The following is a 12,437-nucleotide window of genomic DNA, read 5'->3' as shown; positions in this document are numbered from 1 at the left end:
ATTTGCAGCAAAGATGTGAAGCTAATATAGGTTATTATGATTTTTTTCCATTTTCTTATTGGAGTAATCTAGTGTTTCTTTCTAACCCCTTGACTTCATTCTTCATATTCCTTAAGGATTTTGCTCAACTAAACAAAATATATTTTCCTCTCCAGGAATGTTCCCACCACCTTTGTTTCAATGGAAGCTATAATTGGGGCTTTCAATTTGTGAATATTTACTTCTCAGCTCTACAGGACCTGTAAGAGTCAATCGATAAAATCTCAACTACAGAAAACCAGGTTACGGTGAGAAATATTCTATATTAAGATATATCAATTTTTCACAAATTGTATATAATATTCCTTGCTAAGCATGAAGTCAAATGCCAAAAGGACTTGTAATAACTCATGAAAAGTAAAAAGTATAAAAAGGAAAAAAAATCTTTCTAAGAACTCTAGGAAAATAGCAAGTTCTATTTATAACAGGATCATAATACATTTAAAATGAAGTTAATTCTGGATTTGTTCCTAATTTTACCAATAGACATGAGATTTTAAGTTAGGTATAAAGCAGATTCAGAAATCCTTCCCCAGCCATGGGATCTCCCTCTACAAACTTCTGGAATGCGTGTCATTATTGGAAGAATTTCAAATTCAGAATAAATGAAGTCACATGACCTAGGAATGTTTAGGAATATGATGTGGTAGAAAAGAAATGGGAAGGAATGTTAAAAGTTGATCAGCAGGAGACATTATTTCAAAATTCCTTTAAATCTTTTTTTTTTTTTTTTTTGGTATGCGGGCCCCTCACTACTCTGGCCTCTCCCGTTGCGGAGCACAGGCTCCAGACATGCAGGGCCAGCGGCAACGGCTCACTGGCCCAGCCACTCTGTGGCACGTGGGATCCTCCCAGACCGGGGCACGAACCCGCATTCCCTGCATAGGCAGGCGGACTCTCAACCACTGCGCCACCAGGGAAGCCCTTAAATCATTCTTTAAAGCCAGAGAATAGTTTAACCAAACCTAATATTGAACACTAGTTAGTAGAAAGAGTTTGGAAAAATGTGTACTTTTGGGAACGTTCTAAATTACTATAGGTATTAGGAAAATATTTTCCTAAAAATAAAAAAGGAATTTCATAGTGCATGAAGACCCACTCCTGGAAACATAACCACTGAAAGTACATATTATGTAAAGAAAAAATATACACTTGAAACCAGCAGTGATGAGAACATATGAGTGGAAAAGAGGAACTGACCAGAGTCATACATTTTAAGTAAAGTGTAATATTCATAATATTTATATAATCCATATATATATATATATATATATATATATATATATATATATTTATATATATATATATATAATTTTTTTTTCTGACCAGGCCAGGTCTTTATCTGAATTTGGGCATGATACAGATGAAGAGGATCATGCCAATGAAGATGAAGCAGATGATAATAAAAGCATGGCCCAGAGCAGCCAGTTGACTGACTTGTGTGTGTGCTGCTCCAGTTGCCCAGATTCTGTCTTCAGCTTCTCCAGGTTCTGGTCAGCCATCTTGAATGATGGATGTTATATATATATATATGGATATATACACATATATAATACTTTTTGGTGCAAGTGTGTGTGTGTGTGTGTGTGTGTGTGTGTATGGTTTTCAATAGGTTAACATGAAATCTGTGTCTTGAGATGTATTTTCCTACAAGATCTTATGTTTTTCAAAATGGTTTTTCCTACCCTGGACAGTTTTATTTGCTTCAACAACTTCGCTTTGCAGTGATTACTTATGTATATTTTGTACCATATTTTCCAGTTGTCATCATTATAATATAGGCAAAACATTTTTTTAGAAAAAAATCTGGCCCCAAGACATTATATTCACAAGAGAGTTCCAAAGTTCCTGCCAAGGCATATTTTCTTTCCCTAATATGGTGCATTTCATACCCTCATATTAATCATACCTAAAAATCAACATTCAGTCTCCTTTATTTTTGCACAAATACATTTATATTTAATTGTCTCACAGCTAATTCCTGTTTCCTAGAAGTTCTGTTTGGCTCTCTAGGACTTGGATGTTTAAACAGCCTCACTTTTACTCCATTGCTACCCAATAATTCCCCACTAAGAGGCTAGTATTTGGTTCAGTTTTCAAACAGTTCCATATTAGTGGGACTAGAGAAAGAGATGTAAATGCCTTATAAAACAGAACTCTTTAAAAAAAAACTACAAGCAAGCAACTCTGTTCAGAGGGTATATTTCTGTTCATTAATTGAATTAATTAATTAGTTAATTTAATATTCAATTACTGAAAATAACTTAATTATCCTGAAGCTACTATGGACAGGATAAAGAGCTAGTGATTTGATGTGTGGGTAGGGGGGGTATAAAAATGAGTGTGTTTGTGATATCAAGGAAAGTTTAAGCTATTCATAAAGACAAGCTATACATAAATAACTACAGTACAAGAAAGAAAGTAATAAGTATCATGAGAATGGACGGAAGTATTTTGTACTCAGATGAGAGAGAACATACTCAACTGTCATGATTGGAGATGATTTCCTGCAGTAAGTGACATATTAGAAAGAGATAAAAGAGGAATAAGATTTAAACAGAGAGTGCCACAGCTAATATGAATAAGAACAAGAGTTCAGATTTGGAAAAGCCCACGTTGTATGTGGAGAATAATGGCTGCGGTGAGGAGAGCAGAGGGTCCCTGCCGTAGGGAAGTAAACAATTTTGTGAAGGGCCCAGGAGTTACTCCGTGGTTGAGGTAGACCATTCACAAAATTTGAGCAGAGAAATCACCTTACAAAGCAGTGTTCTTGGAGGGGCACATACTGTCTGATTATGGGGAAAAGATGGGTGGCAGAGCCTTCTAGGGTAAGACAAACCCTGTGAAGGGTGCAAAATATATTATGAAAAGCAATCAACAATGTGTTTGCCATGAAAGAGCGGGAAAAATCAAATGCCCACTCTGAGAGGCTGGTGAAATCATTAAAAGGGGAATGAGAGGCTGAGGGAAGAGCTACTATGTGAGGAAAGACAATCTAATGATAGGGCAGGTGTGCAGCTGTTCCATGGACCAGAAAAATGAGGATTAGAGCACCAGAGTTATCTGGGTCATTCCAGATGCAAGTCTTTATTTGTTTAAGCATGAAATTTTGTAGGTAAATATTCACTGATGTTGAAACAATTCTTGAAGATTAAGAGGGTTGGCCAGAAGAAGTATGATAAATAAAAAAATATGGGACATCCAGGGGGCACAAATCCCATCTGTGCTCTGGCTGGTTATGTGCATAAAAGCAAAATGGGGCAAAGAAATGGAATGTATTAAAACTCAGAATGGGTTTCAATTCTTTTAAAGTTCACACTAATTTCCTTATACTTTAGTTGCATCTAGTCCTGGGATCCTGCAGATTTTTGGTGAATATTCATCAAAATGTGATGTTCTGTCACATAGCATTGAGATCAAGATTGAGAACACAGAGAAAGAGCTGAACATGGTAAAGATGAAATACTCAAGGGATCAGATAAGTATCAGAGGTAAAACAAGTCATGGAAAAGATTCAAGGAGGTAAGCCATAGTTAGAGAGGAAGATGTGCAAGGATCAGAGAAAGAAGTGGTCCAGAATTCATTTGAGAACAAAATTCTGAGGTTCACAGATTCTGGAGTACAGAGGAAAGGTGAGGTGTTCAAAGATCAGGGAAAGAGGTATGTACCAAAGGGCAGAGCAAACCAGCAAGAGGCACCTGAAATGAGGCAGTAACTGAATGCCCAGGCAATATCTGGCTGGTATGAATTTAACATGCATAAAGTAATACTGAACTGTCACTGTAGGGTTTAATTTATTTGCTCAGATTTTATTTTCTTATTGTTTTGTAGCAGCTGTTAAAACTTCTTACAGAATCTCTGTATTCCATTGACGCTAAACTTTGGCTATTTATTTGAATGACCGAAAGAGCCTTACAATGTACTGATGACTGGGCCCCTTCCCTAAGATTCCAGTTTAACTCTCCTGGGTGTAGTCTGGGCATCTGGAGTTTTGGAAACTCCTCAGCAGATTCCACTAGCATCAGTGGAGAGCTCCTGCATATGTAAAACTGACCACAGCTGTGCTACTCACAGGGGAGGAGAGTAGAACTCTGTGGCCGCTGCTTATCTCCTCCCAAATCCAATCTAGCTTGTGAAGCAGAGTCCCTGGGGGATGTTTAAAAATACAGAAGCCTGGTCCCACTCCAACTCTACTGATTATGAATCTGAGTGTTGAAGGTAGGGCAGAGCATGAATGATTCTGATACACAAATCCTGTTTAAAATCCTCTGCCATACCTCCCCTTAAACCATAATTATTTTTTTAATTTAGAAAACATCTATTTAAAACTTTTATTTAAAACGACACTTCACATCACATTCTTAAATGGAAATCAAAATCACTTGTCATACATGACAAAAAATAATGTAAATAAAACAATATTATTGAATTATACTGGAAACTGTTGCCTGTGAAAACTTTGAGCCCTGCACTTGTTTTTTGTTTTTCTTTTAATTGAAGTGTAGTTGATTTCAATGTTGTGTTTGTTTCAGGTATACAACAAAGTGATTCAGATATATATCTATAGATATATAGATATATATGTTTTTTTTCAGATTCTTTTCCATTACAGGTTATTGCCAGATACTGAATATAGTTCCCTGTGCTATACAGTAGATGCTTGTTGTTTATTTTATATACAGTACTGTGTATCTGTTAATCCCAAACTCCTAATTTAACCCTCACCCCTTCTCCTTTGGTAACCATAGTTTGTTTTCTATATCTGTGAGTCTATTTCTGTTTTAAAACATACTTTTTAAACCACTGCCACAAATAAAGATTTTGACTTCTGTTGAGTTTCCAAGATTTTTCTGAAAGATAATACTTTCACCTGCTTAGTTCTGATGATTCAGTGCTATTTGTTTCTAGCTCTATATTAGATAATAACACTACTTACCATTAATTAAGAGTTATGTGGCAAGATATTGCTAGTCCTTGAAGATACCAAAAGAGTCAAGCCTTGGTCCTCATCCTTAATGATCCACCACCTAGTGGAGGAAAAACAAGTAAATATTTATGACATAGTGTGTAAGTGCTCTAAAAACCCTGGGAGGAGCATGGAGGATGGGTACAGGTAAGGAGAAGGTCACCAACACTGCCCGAGGAGTCCAGGTGGAAAAGCTTCCTTGATGGGACACATCAGGAGGAATCTCTGGGTGGCTAGAGACAGAAAAGTAGTGTGTTAGAGAAGTAGGAAAAGAGACCAATAAGCTAGGAAGTAGAAAACACTTTAACTCATGCACATTTCACTATTTAATCAAGACATAAACTGCTGTCTCTGGGCGCTTCATGATGCCTCTCAGTTTCCTCTTCTCCTTTGGAGTTCTGACTAATGGAATATATGCATAGAGCTCTATCAGCTGGGCACAGGACACATAAAAGGATTCAAGAAGCAAGTCAGCGCCTTTTAGGACCAGCATCTCTGCTTCCTAGTAGAAGAGGACCTAATTAATTTTAATCTCTGGTCAAACATGATGGCTAATCCTCCTTCTTTGGGAAATGGATTGAAAATGGGTGACGGGGCCCAGGAGTGGGGGCAGAGCAGAGATTTCTCTCTCAGGCCTCCTGTGACAAAGACCATGAGCTGCTTATTAATATTCATTCTCTCTTTTAGTAGCATAACCAACCCTTATTTTGTTCAGACTGACAATGTGTCCAGTTTAGAAGCAACACTTACCAGTCCTACTTGAGGCATTGATATCTATGGGACAGAATTCTGTCTTGTGTGGCATTACTGAAGGTTGCTGGGTAGAGCTTGTGGAAATTTTCCCTACAAGAGAAGGGACCAGGAGTTAGTCCGTGGTTGAGGTAGACCATTCACAAAATTTGAGCAGAGAAATCACCTTACAAATTCCCTATACTCTAAGGATGTACTAACTTTTATTGTTGGCCTTGTTGCTTCCACGAACCTGGAACTCAGATGTGATGGCCGCAGGCACAGAACCATCATATAAGATCAAATATGAAGGTTAGTAGCCTGAGTCATGCGTAGCAACATGAAGTATGATGCCAGTATTGAATAGTCTATCTTGAGACTTACCCTTACTAGAGGGAAATATAAATTCCTTAATTTGTTTAAGCCACTTTTTTGGGGGAAGGAGTGGTGGTGTCTCTGTTACTTGTAGGAGAATTATAATTCCTAACTGATACTCTTTTCCACAGGAGAAGAAATGACAAAAGTAAGTCCCCTTCTCCATCTATAAGGCAAGATTGAAAAGTTTGGTAGGAAGGTACAAATGCTTTTCTTTCTACTTAAGGATAGCATGTAAAATTTATTGCCTTATAAATTTGTGTGCTACACCTAACTCCAGACCAAACAATAGCTGGAAAAAGCACTCTTTATTTTTTGGGCCTTGCCCTGCAGCATGCATGACCTTAGTTCCCCAACCAGGGATAGAACCCGTGCCCCCTGCAGGGGAAGCATGGAGTCTTAACCACCAGACCTTCAGGGAAGTCCCTGGAAAAACTACTCTTTATAACCTAAAGGAAGAAATGACATTACAAGATCCTCAAAAATCTGAATTAATTCTCAAAACAAGAGAAAAATGTCATTCTTAAATAATGCTGACAAGACTAGCTTACCTTTTCATGTTAAGTCAACTCCTAAAATTATTTTGGAGAGAACTCCTTCCAGGTTTTCTCAATTATTATGTGAACCGTTTGCAAAAGGTTGCCTCAGGCAGTGTTCATGAGAAGATGTGTCAGTCTCTTAAATGGAAGTGACAGCTGATGGATAATGTTGGAGTTCTGGCTTTTGCCTTCTGTCCACTGACTGTGACAAAGTCGTGATGAGTCACCTTATTCTATAAGCGTAGACGCATCCCTTATGAGGAAGAATGAGAAAAATACCAACACTATTTCTCTTTTAAAATTGACTGAGCAATTGTAAGAAATCTGCACAATTACCCTCACAAGTTTTTAAGGAGCTGTTCATCATTGCAGACATCTCAGGCTTTCTATGGTTCTGGTTTAAAGTGAATGACAATCCTCCAGCTGTAATGATCAACTTTACAATAATGTTTTGCACAATGATTTAGGGATGCAACATTAGGCACTGAGCTGGCATTACTCAATGGTAACAATACCTCACCATAGAGACCAAATGCTCAAGGAAAACATCAACAAAAAGCAATTTTTATTAACGAGGAAAAGAAATTTAAAAGAAGTGTTGTGGGGGGTGGGAGGTGGTGGTGGGATGAACTGGGAGATTGGGATTGACATGTATACACCAATATGTATAAAATGGATAACTAATAAACACCTGCTGTATAAAAAACTAAAATAAAACAAAATTCAAATATAAAAAAAGAAGTGTTGTTTTCCCCATTGCTTCTTTTAATAAAGACTTATATTTTATAATGTCTCTGAGGTTCTGGTATAGCTCTCAGTCCCAAGAATACCTGGAACTTGTGGACACAAGGGTTTAGAGTTCTTAAATCAAAATAGTGTGTGCATATACTGGGTTTGTAGTCCAGCTGTGAGATCCCAACATCAGACTTGACAATTTTCAAAAATGCTTTTGCTAGAAGCAGTTGTGTAAACTTGGGGCAGCAGCCAAAACCGATTTTTTCTTAATTTAGTGAAAAGTCAGTTTGCATCTCTCTCTATACTTAAGGGATCACATTTTCCAGATTATTTTTGTTTTAAAAGACGATAGCAATTAGAATGTACTACTGAGCCCGTATCCTTACTAAGTCTCCTGAGAAGTAAATTAAAGAATTTCACAACTGCCTCCATGATATTTTGGATTAAGGTAGAAGTAGACTTAATATTTCTGGTGTTTTAACTGGGAAAACCACTGGATAAATTTTATTACTCATGAACTCAGCATGGCTGGGGACAGGAGGATGATTAGGAGCGCCAAGACTGTTTTTCCATACTCTACTCATTTGATAGGGTTATGTGGCCTTAGTTTCACACATCGTAACTATTATGAGTATCAACAGAGCAGAAAACTCCAATCTTGTTCTGCCAGCTCTATTTACTCAAATATCCATTCTCCTCCATCAACAGGCACATTTTTGTTTTTATTTTTACCAAAGCTGAGTACAACGAAAACTCTTCTCTCCTTTTGCCACTCGCTTTATATACATCTCTTTTTGTCTTATTATGACCGAATTTAGCTGGAGACTGTGCAATGCAGAGCCAGCACCAGGAATCAGGAAAATGCCAGTGTGTCAGAGATAGGTAGCTTTCACTAAGCCCATTTCCCAGACTCCTTTACAGTTAGACATGTCATACACACCCTTCCCTTTCCACCAACTTGATGTAGGTGGTTTTGGTAACCTTGGAGGTCATGTTTTAAAAGATGATGAAGACCTGAGGGAGAAGAAAACTGTCTCTAAATTATCAACTGGAGGAAACCTACCTGCCAATTAATGTGTCCAAAAATGAACTGTCATGTTTGAGCCTTGATATTTTGGGGGATTTGATTGTTACACCAGCTAAAATTACTTTAACTAAGTAAGCAGAAAAAGAATCATTAGTATTCTGTTATCTCAGTGATATCCTCTTCATTTTGAAGGTCTCTTTAGGGAACCTGCCTCTTCCTTTCTTAGTTATTTATATGAAATCTGCCCCCACCCTTGTCTGCCTATGATCAAGATTTACACACCTCTTCCAATAACCCCAAACTATTTCCTCTCTCAAAACTGACCTATTGGGCTTCCCTAGTGGCGCAGTGGTTGAGAATCCGCCTGCCGATGCAGGGGACATGGGTTCGTGCCCCGGTTCGGGAAGATCCCACACGGGCTGGGCCCATGAGCCATGGCCACTGAGCCTGTGCGTCTGGAGCCTGTGCTCACAATGGGAGAGGCCACAGAAGTGAGAGGCCCGTGTACAGCAAAAAAACAAAAACAAAAACAAAAAACTGACCTATTCCTACCTCATGTATTCATGGACTTTTTTTTTTTTTTTTTTAAATAACTAACCCACTCAGTTGTGTAAATACCTAAATGTGATTGAAAACATTGTCCCTCAAGTGCTAACATCTTTACATTTTTAAAGCTTCAAACCACTAATTTAAATTAATGACTAATATTAGAAACATAAATCAAGTGACCAACTTTTGGAAGCCATCCTAGTTTAGGAAGATTTTTGGTCCTTCCAATCCACATCTTATAATGTGTTTCCTATATAGTAATGTGCAAGGTGAGCCCTCAGCCTGGCAATCAGTTGGTGGCACCAGATTAGGGATTATATCCTCACTAGATCAATCATATCCTCACCACTGCCATCCTCCCATTTACTCACCACACCCCCTGACCAGTCATGAAATCTATATTTTCTAGAGATTTTGAAATTGCTATTCTTCCAGTACAACCATGAACTACCAACTTGTTTCCTCCTTCCTCAGACACCCTGATGACCCATGAAGCAGGAAGCCGGGGTGATTTCATTGAGAGATATGGATGGTTCTTCTGTCAATTTCCCAACTTACAAATCAGTTAGAAAATACTAAAGCCTACATTAGAATAAACTAAAGTATGTGACTTCATGGAGATTTACGAAATAACGCCCTGCCCTTAAACTTGTCTTACTAAAGTGTACTTGATTTATTAAAGATATATTCAGTAGAGAAAGTCAGGTCCATTAACACAGTAGGTGAAAAGCATTCATGTGCTCTTCTGAAAGTCTGCCCTCACAGCTGCATACAGAGGGGCTATCATGTAGGTGATTTGTTCCACATAGATGGCTGTCTGGATAGTGCAGTCTGAACAAAACAGAATCTATAACCCTAGAAATGCCCAATGGCCTGTATTATTCTGTCTGAATGCCTACATGGGTCTAAAAACCTGACAATGTATTGGGTTGTTAAATGGATAACAGCTCAGGCTTCAGTCTGTCCTTCTTAGAAAATACTTGGTCTGTTTCTCAGCAAGCTTGTGAAAGTACAGGGACTGAGAATGCTTGCCAAAAGGCCTCGTCTTATCAGGACCCCTAATATCTAATTCATTTGTATATGGCCCCCCGTGCATTAGAGCAAATTGCTAAAAATGCCATAAAAAGAGTTATTGTAGGGTTATTGAAGTTCTGATAGGTGATTGATGCCTTAATTAGGCCTGTTAATAAGCTTCATAGTGGTATGTTGTAATAACTAAACAGTCATGTTGGGATTTAGGGTCACTATATTAGTTTGTTGACTGCCACTAAATGAGGTTTCCTTTTCATAACCTAATTATAATTTTATAGCTAACTCATAAACTTAACTCTGCTCAAATACTATTCAAAAGGCTCAGAGAGGTGCTTAGTTACCAAGGTTTGAGCCACTAAGCTCTAAGCCGTAAAAATTGAACTGCAGCTATTACAATTCTCATTCTTGATAATAACTACCCTCTAAATAATGCTCTACATTTCATAGAAAAAGAAAACATAAATTACATTAAACTAAACAGAAAGTTGTAAGTATGCACATAGTAATATAAAATTGCATTCATTATTTCTATCAATTAAAAAAGAAAAATTGATAATTGCTTTCAATTCTCAATGTTACTATGAGGTTAAGCCTAATTCCAATAAGTAGTGAGAGATACCAAAAATATATTTGGTGTCAAAGGCTGTATAAGAAAAACAAAACCCTTAATAATTGAAATTTAATGTGGGAGAAACTCCTTCTCTCTTTTTTTAACCTATACTTATTTTATTACCTTACTTAATTCTGTATTTGACCAACATAGACTTCAACATTTATTACATTATTAACAAAAGAAACATTTTCTGCATATAAAAGAAAAGGAGCTTGCTTAAATTCTGATCCCTGAATATTATACTTAAGTATTCTGATTTTATTTTATCTTACTCCTAAAAGATGCTTTCAGTGTGACCTTCCATATGTTACATCACTTGTACCAAACAGTACCAGTGGACAGGTAGGGATGAGAGACAAAGAAATCCATGCTTATTTGCATGAAAGGGCAAATCACTTGTAGACCCAGATGCCTTGATTCTGTGCATTAAACTTTTTTGAAATGAATCCTCATAGTATATTGATGAAGTGAGTGAGCTAAATAGGAAGATATAATTAAAAATGAAGTTTTACAAATATGGTCCCTCTGCTATAACAATGGAAGTAAGATGAAAATCAGGCCCCACCCAGGGGCCCCTGAGACCTAAGGTCAGTTTGGTAGTGTAATTCCTGATACTTGTGGAGAACATGGATGCAATTGGAAGACAGCATTCAATGGTGTGATACAGAGGCCATGCTAACTTAAATGGAGATGCTGAATCCAAACCAAAGAGTTTAGCGGTCCAGAAAAAAAGTGGAGATAGAGAGGTGGGTAAGGTAGGTTAGAAATGAAGCAAAGCAAAAACCAAGAGAAAGAAGTTTCAGAGTAAGTGAATGATGGATGAGAAGGCTCATGAAATAATAGTCCTAAGTTTACAGTAGAGTTTTACATGCCCCCAACACATGCCTGCAACCAGATGGTACAAGAAGAATCCTCAGCGAGAGTATAGACCAGGCTGGTGTTTTCAGGATTGATGATTAGGATACCTCATAACCAGGATGTGCATAAGAAAGTCCCAAGTTGGCAATTAGAGAAGATAGTCACTTGGTCTGATAATTTGACAAAATATCCACTCAGTCTCTGTGTGTAGTACACTATTGTTTGCATACATTATGCTCATTTTTATCAGCATTTAATTTAAATCTTTCTGTGTCTAGATATTACAAAAATCTTGTGAGGGCTTCCCTGGTGGCACAGTGGTTGAGAGTCTGCCTGCCGATGCAGGGGACACAGGTTCGTGCCCCGGTCCGGGAAGATCCCACATGCCGCGGAGCGGCTGAGCCCGTGAGCCATGGCCACTGAGTCTGTGTCTGGAGCCTGTGCTCCACAATGGGAGAGGCCACAACAGTGAGAGGCCCGTGTACCACGCAATAAAAAAAAAAAAAAATCTTGTGAACAACCTTGTTTTGGAGAACGACTGCTTAAGAGCTATTCATTTTCAAAATATGATGATTAATTAATGTGTCCATTCATTCTTCAACAAAGATTTCTGAACACTGTGTGCCAAGCCTGGTAAAACACACGTGATAACATAGTAGAGATGCTGCGATCAAATCCTGAATCCAGCACTTACTTGATGAATGACCTCAGACAATTCTGAACCATTTGGTACCTTAGTTTAAGATAGGAACAATATTAACTTCACAGGGTTGAATTGAGAATTTGTTAAAAGAAAAAGAAAATGAGCTGACTGGAACACAGCCTGGTACAGTGTAAATAATTTGGGGATCATTATTATTATGAAAGAAAATAAGCCATATTTCTTGCCCTCAAAGAAAATACAGTTTAACGTGAAACAAAATAAGTTATATAATAGAGGCACAAAAACGTTTTGGGGGATGTGATGTACATAAG

The sequence above is a fragment of the Mesoplodon densirostris genome, chromosome 8 (assembly GCF_025265405.1).
Source record: "Mesoplodon densirostris isolate mMesDen1 chromosome 8, mMesDen1 primary haplotype, whole genome shotgun sequence".
In the NCBI taxonomy this organism is placed as follows: domain Eukaryota; kingdom Metazoa; phylum Chordata; class Mammalia; order Artiodactyla; family Ziphiidae; genus Mesoplodon; species Mesoplodon densirostris.
The sequence above is the reverse complement of the archived record's forward strand: the minus strand, read 5'-3'. Positions refer to the sequence as shown.